Raw genomic sequence first — 13,824 nt, 5'->3', positions numbered from 1 at the left:
TATTACTCTCACTGCACGATTCGGAGTATTTATATCACTGTATCTGAGTGTGAATCACAGCAGCAGCTGATCGGAAAGAGAATTATCGCTATACAGCTTTAAGGACACGCTGTCTCAGCCACTGCAAAACGTTTTAAAGCCTTTCCTGTACGGACCTCGCGGTTCAGAAACAGTTTAATCCCAAGAACTTTAAATGCACTCAATCATTGCTCCTTGTAGAACTGTTTGTACTTATAAGTACAATCACCCCACTGTAAACTTGCAGTACAGTTATAATATCTCACAACCTGGGCCACTTTATAAAGGCGTATTTACATATGATGACGATATCATTTTTAAGGTGAAATGCAGCAAAATATGTTTGTTAAATTATACACATAAAACTTTAACTTCATTTAAATAATCTATATTCTTCACTGGGAGTGTCGTGAAGGATAGAATAATTAAACATGTACTACGAAGATATTTCACGTTTTGAAGAATCGGCGCTAAGCTTACAGATGGCTTAACGTCTATTACAGAGCTGATTGTGTGGCGATCGGTTACTTGGGGAAAGAAAAGCAAGGACTCTTGGGCGGCCACGCCAATATATATTGAATATAAAACAGAAAGAGAAAATAACAACACAGCTAAAAATGCAGCGACAAATTTCGACAAAAGATAAATGCTTTTCATGAGCACGAGGCTCATAAAACACATGTTTAATAACGTGCTTTAGCTCCTATCATCATGAAAATGACATCACGTATACATCTCAGTATTTTAGTTATTCAGAGAGCTGTAATATCACTAATGTAATGGACTCTGTGTCCAGTTGGAGGAAGAGAGCCAGTTTAAGAAGCAAGTAGTGATTCACACACATAGATCACATACGAGTAGAAGATCAAATACAAAAAAAGCATTTAACGTGCTACTTTAATTACGATGTAATTTTGAGAAACTGGTTAATTAAACGATTTTAAGATGAAGTTTATAATGTTCTACTAAATGACAAAATAAACTACGTGATTAAAGTGGAAAATTCGAGATTAAAGTTGACATTTCGTGCTTTTTCCCTACCGTGTGCCTTTTTTCTCTGTACCCTAATAAGCTTTCATATGACACTCAGACGGTGGGCTTACAACTCTTCTTTTCACGGCGACTTTGATATGTGACTTCTTTTTATTTCCGGCACTGTGCGATTTTGTGAATGTGAGCTTTCAAGTTTCTCCAACACGCTATGTCACTCGATCAACTTCATTTTGTTGATTATACCACGGTTTATTTGAACAAATAGTATGTTTTTCCTTTGCCTCCACTTGGTATTCGCTGAAATTCTTATATTTTCCCCGTGCTTTTCCCATTGTCTTTTCACAGAAGGCTGCGCTTAAGGGCGATTTATATTGATTTGCATATTCAAATAGGCATAATTCTGGGAGGATCTGGAGCATTACATAATGCGCATGCACGAGCGTTAGTTTTCACGCTGATCGGGATTTATGTAGCGGAAGAACGTGGAAGTTGGAGTACGCACAGATTCCTGCATGTGGATTTTTCTGTGCGTAAGCACATTTCGGCTTTTGTGCTTACGCCATGTTATAGTGCGAGTTCTACGCACGGCTTTATACATGAGGCCCCAGAACTGCACAGAACACCATCAAAATGTTTGGCGACCTGAGAGATATTTATTTTCAGATATTGTGTGATGGACACAGTTTAGCTGGTCATATGGTGGCTTGTTTTGTGTCTCATTATTGTTTGGTTCCTAATTAAAGAAAAAGACACAACTAAGGGGACTGAGTTAAATTAATTAAAACTAAGGCAAAAGAAGTTAATTAGCTGCAAAAACTGGTCACTAATTAAGAAGTTGGTTCGAAATAAAACCTGCAGCCACTGCAGCCCTTCAGGACCAGAATTCAACACCCCTGTTCAAGATTATGTGCCAATCCACCTAGCATGGTATCATCTGCAAACTCAACCAACTTGTTCCTATCCATTTCATCTTATATATGAACGTCCATGTGTGGAAGTGTGTGTATCTGTCCAGCCCAGAAGTGAGAGGTGGAGTCGAGTTAAGGTCTTCAACATCTGAGGATACACAAGTGAGGCCAGCACGTTGGCAAAGCAAAACCTCTGAAGAAAGAGTGACTCACTTAGCCACTAATACAGGAGCGAGGAAAGCACATCGGTAAACGGTATCCCTTTTACTTTTCCTCCCACTGCTAATACACAAGCGAGCAGAGCATGCAGGCAAAAGGAAACCTCCAAAGAAACTTTCAATTACCTGATATTTCAACATTTCAATTTTTTTCTGACGATTTCAATAGTTTCTAGGAGTCTGTGCTTTTTACAGAATGGTCTTACATAGCTAGTTTACAGTATATTTTTTAAGTAAAATTCAAGAGAAGGCAGTCATTATGCAGTTAAATGACCACCTCAATAAACCTGCTATTCTTGATAAATTTCAGTCGGGCTTTAGAACAAATCACAGCACAGAAACTGCACTCGTTAAAGTAGTAAATGATTTGCGAGTGAATGCAGACAGAGGCCATTTATCTGTTCTCATCCTCTTAGATCTGAGTGCTGCATTTGACACCATTGATCACAATATTCTTAGAAATCGCCTTAGTCAATGGGTGGGCCTCTCTGGCAGTGTCTTAAATTGGTTTGAATCCTACCTGACAGGGAGAAAATTCTTTGTTAGTTGTGTTAATTACATCTCAAAGACCTCAGATATTCTATATGGTGGTCCACAAGGCTCTATCCTGGGTCCGCTGTTCTTCTCAATCTACATGCTTCCGTTAGGTCAGATTATCTCAGGGCACAACGTGAGCTACCACAGCTATGCTGATGACACACAGCTGTACTTATCAATAGCACCTGATGACCCAGATTCTCTTGATTCACTAACACAATGTCTGACTTGTATCTCAGAATGGATGAATAGTAACTTTCTCAAGTTAAATAAAGAGAAAACTGAAATCTTAGTGATTAGCAATAATGGATACAATGAGGCTATTAGAAATAAACTGGATACATTAGAATTAAAAGTCAAGACAGAGGTAAAAAGCTTAGGGGTAATTGTTGACTGTAATCTGAATTTTAAATCGCATATTAATCAGATCACTAGGACAGCATTTTTTCACTTAAGAAACATAAGTAAAGTTAGACCTCTTATATCATTAAAAGATGCTGAGAAATTAGTTCACGCGTTTGTTTTCAGTCGACTAGATTACTGTAACGCACTCCTCTCAGGACTACCCAAAAAAGACATAAATCGTTTGCAACGAGTGCAGAATGCAGCTGCTAGAATCCTAACTAGGAAAAGAAAATCCGAACACATCTCTCCAGTTTTAATGTCACTACACTGGTTACCTGTGTCATTCAGGATTGACTTTAAAATTCTGCTTATGGTTTATAAAGCCTTAAATAATCTCGCCCATCTTATATATCGGAATGTCTGACACCTTATATTCCAAATCGTAACCTCAGATCCTCAAATGAGTGTCTCCTTAGAATTCCAAGAACAAAACTTAAAAGAAGTGGTGAGGAGGCTTTCTGCTGTTATGCACCTAAAATCTGGAATAGCCTGCCAATAGGAATTCACCAGGCTAATACAGTAGAGCACTTTAAAACACTGCTGAAAACACATTACTTTAACATGGCCTTTCTATAACTTCAATTTAACTTAATCCTGATACTCTATATGTTCAATTTCCTCATAATAACTATTCATGGTGGCTCTAAAATCCGTACTGACCCCTACTCTCTTTTCTGTTTGTTTTTCCGATTTCTTTGTGGTGGTGGCCTGCGCCACCTCCACCTACTCAAAGCTTCTTGATGCTCAAACAATGATGGATGGATTAAAAGTCAGAAGTCTACATGACCATCATCATCAAGCCCTTCCGTGAGAACCCTTAATCCAAAGAGGACTGTTTCATTTATGTTAGGTAGAATGCCCAGAGGGGAATGGAATGGTCTAATGGTCTGGAATCCCTACAGATTTTATTTTTTCTCCAGCCGTCTGGAGTTTTTGTTTTTCTGTCCCCCCGGCCATTGAACCTTACTTTTATTCGATGTTAATTAATGTTGATTTATTTTCTTTTCTTATTGTGTCTTTTATTTTTCTATTCTTTATTATGTAAAGCACTTTGAGCTACTGTTTGTATGAAAATGTGCTATATAAATAAATGTTGTTGTTGTTATATACAGTATATTCAACAATAGCAGAGACCCCGGCACTGACCCCTGCTGGACACCATTCTTAACATCAGGCAGTTCTGATAAGGTTCCTTGCACCATCACCCACTGCTCCCTGTTTCTGAGGCAATTCTGCACCTATCTACACACCACACCCTGAAATCCCACTTCTTTTACTTTGATGCCAACCCTCAACATGTGGAACCTTATCAAATGCTTTCTTAAAGTCCAGATAAATAATGTCATCTGCTCCACTTTGATCATATCCTTTTGTTGCTTCCTCATAGAATTCCAGCAGGTTGGTAAAACACAACCTTCCTCTTCTGAACCCATTCTCACTGCTCAGTAAAACTCATGTTCTTGCCATGTGTAGTTAAATTGTTTCTTTAATTATTCCTTCTATTAATTTCCCTATGTTCCACATTAAGCTTACTACTCTATAGTTGGTTGAATCTGCCCGGTGTGGCAGTAGGGGGCGCTAGTGCTCCCTTGAACCCTTAGGTATAACTCCAGACACCGGGTAAAAGTCCAAGACTCTTTATTTTCTTCTATCACAAATGTGCACCAAGCACCCTCCACACTACTCATAAAATAAACTAACAATAATGAATACAATAACCTCTCCTCCTCGCCCAGACACTTTGCTCCTCCACCTCCCAGCACAGCTCAGTGTCTGGACTGAGGCACCGTCCTTTTATAGCCCCTGACCCGGAGGTATTCCTGTCCCGAAAGTCTAGTTCCTTACTCCTTCCGGGTCAGGGCAATCAGTCCTTTTCTTTAACCCGGGAGCACGTTGTTCGTTCCTGTCACGTGATCATGACGTACTCCCGGGTCATAGGGCATAAAAGAGCCCATAAGCCCCCCCACAGTGACTCCTGGTGGCCCCCAAGGTATCCAGCAGTGTTGTTTAAAAATACTACAAGGTCCATAATGCCCTGCTGGACCTTGGGGCATGATCCTGCTGTCGGGAGAGCTCCTCCTGGTGGCCTGGGGGTGCGGACCGGCATGGAAATCCGGCAATCCTCCACACCGGTCACCCTTTATATACAGTATAACAAGATAGTATTTGTCATTTTCCAGTCATTCTGAATTTCCCAAGAGCACATTGACTTCCTAAAAATGTGTCAAGGGTTTATATATTATCACACTTGTGCATGCATGCAAAGCAGTCAATGGACTTAACTAAAGGTAAAATGCCGGGTTAAGGGTTAATGAAGCACACTAATGTCTTTTCTCCCTCCTCTAAAGATCACCAGAAGATCACCTAAACCCCAACCAGGTGCCATTTCTGTCTCCAGATCTCACCATCCTACTGACATCACTACTGCCTGTTCCCCATTGGACCCTCCTCTTTCTTCCCGGTACCTATAAAGCCAGCCACTTGCCTTTCCCAGTCAGTCCAGTTTTGGACACCGTCTTTTTAGCTACTCGTTTGCTTCACTACAGCATTTATTTGCAAATGGTAAAGTCATCACTGATGGAGGATCGCAGGAATCATGGGAAAGAGGGGTCCTTTCATCGGATTTGCTGGCATAGGACTGTTTCAGCCATGGAATGGCCAAATGGGGGAGGCAGCTTGATGGATGAGGTCTTTAGGATTCTAAAAATATCCAAATCTTATTATGTGATATCATCTACTGTTAAATTCTGCTCCATACTTCTCAAATGTTTATTTTTATGCTGTATTGAGGATTTGTTCTGTTCTGTGTATTGTGTTGTATTTACCACCTTTTTTTGATACCCACTGCAAGCCCAACCTACCTGGAAAGGGGTCTCTCTTTGAACTGCCTTTCCCAAGGTTTCTTCCTTTTTATTTCCCTACAAGGTTTTTTTGGGAGTTTTTCCTTGTCTTCTCAGAGAGTCAAGGTTGGGGGGCTGTCAAGAGGCAGGGCCTGTTAAAGCCCATCGCGGCACTTCCTGTGTGATTTTGGGCTATACAAAAATAAACTGTACTGTATTGTGTTGTATTTACAATATACAGGACGGACCACCAGACTTTCCCTTGTTTGGTGTCTCATTTACAATATGTACTTGCTATCTTCCTTAAGGGTAAATATTATCTGGTCCTGGTGATTTGTTTCATTTCAGCCTTTTTAATCTCAGCAGCTCTTTTCTATCTACAGTTTCCAAATCGCTCAGTACCTCCTTAGTAGTCCCTGTTACCTCTTGGAGGTTATCCACTTCCTCACCTGTGAAGACTTCAGAAAAGTGTGAATTTAGAGTATCTGCTAGTTCAATGTCAGTATGTTTTAATTCCCTTTTACTATTCCCGATGTACTTCACCTCCTCCTTGACTCTTCTTTTAACTGTTCTTGCAGTTTGAGCAGCAGAATGTTTGAATTCCCATCCTTATTACCGCATTCTTAAAGCACTGCCTTCCAGATGAAAACCTTTCAGATATTCCATGCAGATATTAGCTTCCCGAACTCCACTGTAGGCAGAACGGCTCAGAAAAATAGAAAAAGGGAGGTCACAGTGCAAAGCAAAGCAATTTTGCTTGTGTTTATACAATTGCGTGGTTTAACCCAACATGCAAATCACTCAGTGCGGTAATGAGCAGAGGATTCTTCGGTCTTATTAGCATGGCGGGCTGGCTGCAGGTCACTTAATGCTGCATGGTAGATCTTTTCAATTTTCTTTTTATTCATTTCAGATGCATGGGCGCTAGCTGTGGTGCTAGTCAGATGTCAAGATTAAAATAAAAAGGCACTGCTGACTGTTCCTGGATTACCTACTGCCTTGGTCTTACAAAGGTTATGTTTAGAACTTTAAATTATTAAGTCTTAAAAGAATAATTATCTGTTTATACAGTAGGTGTCCTGATATAAAAACATATAAAAATTTTTTGCCTCAGGAAAATGTGCGATAAAGAAACTGGAGGACCTTTTTTATGAAACACTTCACATACAAAAAAGAATCTAAGCTACAGAATCCTGTTAGTCTCTTCCATCACGCTGCTCAGCTGACCTTGTACATCAGACACTGCAGCTTTTGCCCGCAGGCGTGATTTTGAGTAACGCTGATATGCATAACACATATGTATGAGAATAGCTGCCTGCTGGTCAGATCTCATGGGCTCGAAAAGGCCAGCATCCCATATTAAAGCAGTCTGAGGCAGGTCAAAAAGTTTGTGACTTATGTAGGTGGTGAAGCCTATTTATCTTAGTGTAAAAAGTTGAGTGGAAAATTAAATCTAAGGAATATTATGGGAAGAAAGTGGGGTGAAATTGCAAAAGTATTTTGAGGACTAGAAGATTTTATGTAACAGAAATTATGTTGTTTGGCACAGTGCCATGGATGTTAACGTTGCTCCCTTGCCAGCCCTGAATTGTCTTCGAGGAGTTTGCATGTTTGCTTAATGTCTGCCACATCCTAAAGATTACTAAGCGCCATTGGTTAATTAAATATTCTAAATGATTCTGATGTGAAGAAGTGTGGTTGCATGTGTTAGTATGCCCTGCAATGTAATGGTGACCCATGCAGTGTTGATTTTTGCCTTGTGCACAAAACAGGGTGGCTTCTCTCCACACTAAAATTGGATTAAGTAGAGTCAATTAATGAATCAATAGAAAGGTAAATGCACAGACTAAAACTACTGTGACATGACAGTGGGCTAGCAAGGTGAAACCAGAAGAGCCAGGAGGTGGAGATTCACCAGAAGACAGTCATTGGATCATCCATATTTCAGGAAAAGGTTCTTGAAAAAGCAGATCAGCCGAATTTTGAGGACTGTCTACATCTGAGCTGTACGGGCACACGGCCTTTAAGTGATGGGCAGTTTTAACAGTCGAGATCAAGGGTTTAACAGAAGGCTGCCAAAGCTGCAAAATTATTTGCCTGTGTGACAGACAGCTGGGTTCCATGGCAGGTTGGGATGCCAAATTGAAGAGAGGACTGGGGGAGAGGACATGTCAATAGCAGTACCTCCCCCAGGACATGAGAGGTCAGCCCCCCCGGGTTGCATTGGGGCACCAACAGTGGGCACCTGGACAGCTCCAGAGCCTTGGCATGCAGCTCTTCCAGGTGTGGCGGAAGTTGATCGAGGAGCACTTCCGGGTGCAGTATAAAAGAGGCCACCTCACTCCATTTGGGGAGACGGAGTCAGGAAGCAAAGGACGGAGCTTGCGTTGGAGGAGTGGAGGCGGCAGAGGAAAAGAAGAATAAAGGAAAAAGGACTGAAAGCATTGTGGAAAATTGGGCACCATGTGTGTGCTGTGGAAAGAACTGAATAATACACGTGTGTGTGTCCGTCTAGATTAGGCTGATCTTTCACACCTGCTTATATAAGAGATGCTGCTTTAGTCTCAGCCTTTAAATCTAAGATGAAGATTAACGACTTTAAACTAGCATACCCTGACTAGAGCTGATGCGTTCTTCATTCCTGTGTATTTGACATTTATTACAATAACTATAACCCATTACTAGCCTTTTCCAATTCTACATGTCTTCACGGTATCCTGATATGGCATGTGGTGTCACTGCTCTACCTCAAAGCTTTTTTCCTGTGGTAAAGACACCATAGATGGCGGGGGACATGGAATCAATAGATGGAAAGATTCTGACTTCATGTTAGTGAGCCCAGTGTAGACTACTGCTGTAGGAAAACAGAAGGGGAGCCCAAGGTCACCACAACAGTCACCATGGCTGAACGTTCTGTGCCCTTGCATTGTATTCATCCATGGACCATACTTTACATTCTCCAGGGAGAATGCTGGCTAGAAGTTTTGTTTTCCTCTCCTCCACTGTCAACTGAACATAGTTCAATGATTATATTATAAAGAAGCAGAAGTTTTATATTTTTTAATTTAATTTTATTTTTTTGATTATTTTACTTTTCTTCTACTTATTTGCATAATTCATTGTGTTTGACATTGTCTAAGTATGTCTGCCTTGATTACATTCCTTGTGTTTTGTGGGTGGTTCAATAAGAGGTAGTGCCAACGGCCCATCACCAGAAGGGTCTGCCTTCAAAATGCCACTACAAATGAATCAAAAATAAAAAAGGATTTGAACAGCAGCCAGGGAAGGAACCCTGAACCCTTGCTGAAATGTAACAAGAGCATGTCAGCTATGGGTATGTTTTTTGGGGTATTTTAAGTTTCATGGTTGTTTTTGAATTTTTCTTCTTTTTAATTTTTACAATTTTAATATTGTTATATGCTTTTCATTATGCTTACAATTTTGCGTTTCCCCAAAATTACCAAAGTTCTACAGCTTTTAGTTTGCTTCATAGGATGATTCAAGCAACCAGTGTGACACGTGATGTAATAATTTTACAGACAAAATATCTTGGTTTTAAAAGTTTTAGCAAAAGTTAAAGCAAAACCGTTCATACAAAAATAGAAAAAAAAAAATGATATAGCAAAGAAAAGAAAAGTTTTTGATTCATTTCTTTTTTATTTTATTGATTTTATTAAAATCAAATAACATTCCATACACATAACTCAAGTTTTACAAACAGAAAAAAAATAAAATAAAAATTCGAAACAAATCTTCCCCCACCCCTGAGAAAGATAACTAGGTCAGCAGTGTAAAACTTTATGCTAGTATAGACGAATAGATAAAATAAAAAATGAATAAAGATAAATGGAGTAAAAGAGAGGGGAGAACCTGCTTCCTTAATTTAAGTGCTTATTCTAAAATATTATTAATTAGATCCTGCCAGATTTTGAAAACGTTTTGCACAGATCCTCTATGTGCAAATTTGATTTTTTCCAGTTTCAAATAGTGAAGTAAAGTCAATTACAGTTAGTTTATTCTTCCCCACTTTAAGCCCCTCTGTGAGCCCATCAAACACAGCTGTTAGTTAGACCCCAAGGCTGTCGGATAGGCATTTAAAGATTTTGGTCCAGAATGTTGTTAATTTGGTGCAGGCCTAAAACATATTGCCTAGTGAGGCTGGAGCTCGATTGCAACGTTCGCAGGTTGGCCTGGAAGTATTTTGGATAATTTTAAAGAAGACAGATAATTGTAAGTTGAATAATTCTATGCTTTGTGCATATGGGAATCTTTTTTCATTTCTGTAAGTTTGGTCATAGAGTCGTACTTGAGGCATTTTAGGCACGTTAGGCACTAATACAGTGGAGCGCTTTAAAGAAACTGCCAAAACCCCATTCTTTTAACATGGCTTTCTTATAGCTTCATTTTAGTGTAACCTTGATATTCTGTATATTCATTTCATTATTGTTTTTATCAAATCTCCGCAATGCATACTGTAGCAGTTCTACTAAGTAAGAACTTTATCTCAAAGGTCAAAGGGTGGTCAAAGGAGGGCAGGGGGCAAAGAGAAAAAAAAAAAGTTTGTTTTGTTTTGGTGCATTGTGTGTTACGTTTATCTGTCGTGCTTCCTGCTGTTATTTGAACCTTAATTAATCACTGTGTCCTGGACTGTATTCATTTGTTGGGGTCTGGATCGTCTGTCTACCTGTGCACTGAGGACTGGGTTGGAATTTAATGGTTTTCCGGAAGAGTGGAGCGCTCCTGAACCATCTACCGGACTTCATCCTTTCAGTAACTACCGGTAGGACTGAGCTTTCTTTCACCCTTTCAACATACAGATTGCTAGACTTTGCTGTGTGGTGTTTTTGTTTATTTGTTAATTGTAATATCGCCAAAGGAGTCAGGGGTAGTATTATTGTTTCCATTTAGTTCATTTAATTTCATTATATTCTTAATTGTTTACTTTTCTCAGTGCGCTTCATTTGGTCTCTGTTGTTGAGTGTGTGTGTGGGTCGATCCAAGGCTGGGGACGTTCCTGGGGTCTCCTCTATGAAAATAAATAAATCACCGTCATTTTTGATGGTGTGAATCTTAGCGGATCCTGACCGCTACAATACTAACCCCTACTGTTCTCTTCTGTTCTTTTTCTGGTTTTTCTGTGGTGGTGATCTGCACCACCACCACCTGATCAGGGCACCATGCCGTCCCTACATTGAAGGATTGAAGGCAAGAGGTGCACATGACCATCTTCGTCTAATTCTTCCACATGAAGTCTGAAAACCATGAGGACTAATTGAGATCATGTTAGGTAGAATGCCCAGTGGGGGTCTGGGTGGTCTCGTGGCCTCGGAAGCCATGCAGATTTTTTTTTCTCCGGCCCTCTGGAGTTTTTTTTTTTTGTTTTTTTTGGTCATCGGACCATACTTTATTCTTTGTTAATTAGTATTGCCTAATTTTATTTTTATATTTTTTCCTTTTTCTTTCTTCATCTTGTAAAGCACTTTGAGCTACACCATTTGTATGAAAACATGCTATAGAAATAAATGCTACTGTTGTTGTTGTTAGGCAAACATATCTAATGGTCTGAGCTAGCATTGAAACACTTTCCTACCTGGCTTAATTAACACTCTGTTCTTCAAACAGAGCTAAGAAAGTTCTATCTCTTTAAACTCACAGGGGGTATAAAGACTATACCATAACCTAGTGACTGTAAAAATCTGACATTCTGCACAAAGTAAAACAGGATATGCACTTAACATTAGCTTTCTAAGATTGGCTCTTACTTTGTCTTTAAATGTGTTTCCGTTTCCTGTATTTTGTGGGTGGAGCTCCCTATTGTCACTGCTGCTGGCTCCTCCCTCTGTCTTTATCTGGATGCCCGAGTGACAGACACAGCCAGTGGTCTGAGAATTGTTTGCCGGAGTTCTCTAAGTTTTGTTTTCTTTTGATATTTTCTGGTTCTGGATTTTCACTTCTGTTGTTTTTTTTTTTTATTTTATTTTTTACTTGTGGTTTTTTTGCACAAGGACTTGTTTATTTTATAAAGATTTTCTGGGGGTCTTGTCCCCATCAGAGTCAGAGTTTTCATGGTTTTTGAAATGGAAGCCACCATGGAATTTGTCTGAGCCAAGATGGTCTGAAAAAAGTCTCTTCTGAGCTGGACTGTCTACCACTCGCTGCAAGAAATATCACTGCTCTGGTACTTAATTTTATTGATTTGTTGCTGCCTCACAGCTCAGGACACATTTTTGGCCATAATGATTAGTCAAGCATTGTTGGTAGATGCTTCCATAGCCATCTATACCCCCAGGATGTGTGACGAAATCATAAATTGTGAGATGTAGTGAGAGAGTCAAAAACTGGAATGTTTCACGTAGCCAAAGCCAAAATTCAGGATGAAAAACAAAAGTTGAAGAATAGAAAAAAATTTATCAACAACAACAACATTTATTTATATAGCACATTTTCATTCAAAAAGTAGTTCAAAGTGCTTTACATAATGAAGAAAAGAAAAATAAAAGACACAGTAAGAAAATAAAATAAGTCAACATTAATTAACATAGAATAAGAGTAAGGTTCAATGGCCAGTGTGGACAGAAAAAACAAAAAAAAAAACTCCAGACGGCTGGAGAAAAAACATAAAATCTGTAGGGACTCCAGACCATTAGACTGCCCAATGCCCTCTGGGCAATTTATAGGTAGAGAAATGTTTACCAACAGAGTTGTAAGTTTTGAATTGGTAGCAAACTTGGACAGTAAGGCCAGGTTTATATTTCACGTGATGCGACGCATGCTGCAGCGGACGATCCTGTTATGCAAGTGTTTTACTGTTTATACTTGCGCTTGTAATTTACGTAAATCTGGAGGAATCCACCAGGTGGCAGTGCAAGATATCATCACGGTGAGAACAGGTCCGGCTTCTCTGTTTTGTGAATTGCCTGGAACACCCGCTAAATTCTGATGAGACCTTACCACAATATCTCTGAAAAGGATGTTTAATGATTAAATCCATCAATCCAGGGATGTGTCCATTCCAGCAAGCATTTGGCACGAGGCAGAAACAATCCCTGGATGGGGCATCAGCTAATCGCATGGTTAATACAAGCACACACATACACACACAATGGTGTCATGTTAACGTCACCAAATCTGCATATCTTTGGAAGGAAACCAGAGCCCACTGTGGAAACCCAGCAGGAAAAATATGCAAACTTCAGGCAGGGAATACCAGCGATGTGACTCCCTGCGAGACAGAAGTCCTACCGCTCCATCACATATGTGTAAATATTAACAGTATTCATTATTTAAACAAAATTAATGATTTATCTGTAAAATGTAACATACATACTTTAATGCATTTCATCATGAAAGTGATATCAAGTATAAATCTAAGGATTCTAAATGTGCAGAGAGTTGGAATATCATACATTTAATGTATTCTGTGTGGTGATTGATTGCTGTTTGTCGCTGCTCTCAGGTCAGGAGGAAGCCCCAGAAAAAAAAGAAGTCACAAAAGATGGTATGTGAAACTTTTAAAATGTATCGTGTTATTACGCTTGAATATAAAAGCACCACAAATGCATCTGTATGTCAGCATTTTGCTTCACCACATCGAGACGTTCATCAAACATTGAAGCGTGCACATTGTTCCCGTAAGATCCGCATAGCGGCTTTCTGTCACATGTAGATAGTAAACAGAGACTCTGACGTCACGTTTCAACTTTTATCACACCGTGCCCCCCGACTTTTTGCTGGTACAGCAACTCGCACACTCGTCACGTTAATTTCTGAGGATTTTCTCAGAGGACACGTCAAGTGAACGCTGGGCAGCCATTATACGTGTGCGTACACATTCTGAAGTGAAGTATAAACGAGCCTTAAAAGCGCATTTGAAGCTGACTGTTATACTGTCACGATGAACACATC

This window comes from Polypterus senegalus, chromosome 11 (genome assembly GCF_016835505.1).
Source record: "Polypterus senegalus isolate Bchr_013 chromosome 11, ASM1683550v1, whole genome shotgun sequence".
NCBI classification, from domain to species: domain Eukaryota; kingdom Metazoa; phylum Chordata; class Cladistia; order Polypteriformes; family Polypteridae; genus Polypterus; species Polypterus senegalus.
The sequence above is the reverse complement of the archived record's forward strand: the minus strand, read 5'-3'. Positions refer to the sequence as shown.